Source organism: Erinaceus europaeus, chromosome 3 (assembly GCF_950295315.1).
Source record: "Erinaceus europaeus chromosome 3, mEriEur2.1, whole genome shotgun sequence".
NCBI classification, from domain to species: domain Eukaryota; kingdom Metazoa; phylum Chordata; class Mammalia; order Eulipotyphla; family Erinaceidae; genus Erinaceus; species Erinaceus europaeus.
The window spans coordinates 111,541,469-111,543,296 of NC_080164.1; the positions used below are offsets into that span (position 1 = coordinate 111,541,469).

The 1,828-nt window shown below is 38.8% G+C and overlaps 1 non-coding gene across 1 annotated transcript; it reads left to right on the forward strand.

The window, feature by feature from the left end:
• Positions 1 to 620: 620 nt before the first annotated feature.
• TRNAA-UGC (transfer RNA alanine (anticodon UGC)) lies at positions 621 to 692 on the forward strand. Its single transcript has one exon. It is a non-coding gene; the product is annotated as a tRNA-Ala (tRNA).
• Positions 693 to 1,828: the final 1,136 nt, after the last annotated feature.

Consider the following 1,828-nt stretch of genomic DNA (forward strand, 5'->3'; position numbering starts at 1 on the left):
TCTGCACTTGATGGAAAACAACCAGCTCACTAGGGCACTTCTAATGAGAAACTCCATCATCCTTCCTTTTGACACTCAGTGAAACACAGTTATGGTTTTGGTTTTGGTTTTTTGTAATAGAAAGGCATATAGGAACAAAAAAATGGAGAGCGTATTGAATGCATCTTCAACACCTTCTAAACAGCTCTGCACAGGGCCCCTGGATATTAAGGCTGAAATTTGAAAGCAGCCTATGAGGAGCATTACAGCTGACAAATTCTCTCAAGAAATAGAATCATGACTGGAGGGAGATATTCTAAAGTTGATCTGCAGCATCACATGTAAGTGATGTCCTGGCTTTTGATTTTGTTCAGAAATAAGTGAACACAACTTGTAAAAGATATCCATTATCATATCATTTTAACTCACTAAGTTGGTACTGGTCTAGAACACAGCAAATGTTAGATCCCAGAATTCTTGAAAAACATCACTTAGACGAATTCCTGAATGATACAGTTTCAATTTCGCTCCCAATATGTATACTTTGTTAACTTCTGATATGTCCTTACTTACTTAATAGATTCTTTCATTATCTTTTTTTTTTCTTGTACAACATAGAGATAAGAAGAGGGAAGGAAGGAGGGAGTGTAGCTCAGTGGTAGAGTGCATGTTTTGCATGTATGAGGCCCTGGGTTTGAACCCCAGCACTTCCAGTTAAGAAGATGGATGGGGGCCAGGAGGTGGCACACCTGGTTAAGCATACACATTCCAAGGACTCAGGTTCAAGACCCTGGTCCCCATGTGCAGGGGGAATCTTCATGAATGATGAATTGGGGCTGCAGGTGTTTGTCTCTTTTATTCTCTATCTCCCTCTCCCCTCTCAATTTCTGTCTCTACTCAACAATAAATAAGTAAATAAATAAACTTTAAAAAGAAGACTTTTGTAATCCTGTATGCAGGAAAATATGAACTCTGCATCTCTGATGTAGTCACATGAAAGGCAAAGATATTTTTTCTCACTTAAATGTAGTCTACAGTTAGAAGCAAACAATAGTGGAAGATTGGTGTTGATTATGCTGCTTCCGAAGCCTTCCACACAACAGTTCCATTAATTTTCCAGTGTTGTTGTAAACATGTTAACTCTCCAAGTTCACTATTTCTCCTTCCTAATCATATGGAGGCGCTGAGGAGCTCCCAAGAACTCAATGTACACTACAGTCAAACAACAAATCTTATATAAGCATAGCCTTCGCCCAGAACCCAGGGAGCAAGGAGTTATACAACTAGTTAAGTAACAATGTTATCTGCAAAACACCTTGTCTACTACATTATGGTGAAGGGGAAAAAAAAGCATTTTAACACAAGTGAGATGCCAAAAGAACCAACATGGAAAAGATACTGTACATATGTCTTATCCACAGGGAATCTTAGGGTAGCAGAACTGGCAAGTTGGTTATAAGAACAAAGCTATTGTCACCAATAGTTTTATCCAAACTGTCAGATTTAGTCCTATAATATTTTACTTTAGTATTTTTCATATGACAATACTTGGAGAAGTGAATCTACATGTAAAAGATAGCTATAGGAATAAATGAGTAATACTAAGTGATGGGCACCAAATTCTCTTCCTCATCTCTAACTTAGCAAGTGTAAGAAATTAAAGCAAGGGAGCCAGGTGGTGGTACACTGGTTAAGTATGTACTGCTTCAAGTGAAAGGACCCAAGTTGAAGACCCTGATTCCCACCTGCAGGGGAGAAGTTTCTCAAGTGGTGACTCAGTGCTGCAGGTTTCTCTCTTTCCCCTTCTTTTCTCTCTTTTTGTTTTCCTCTTTCCTCCTCCTTTCTCCTT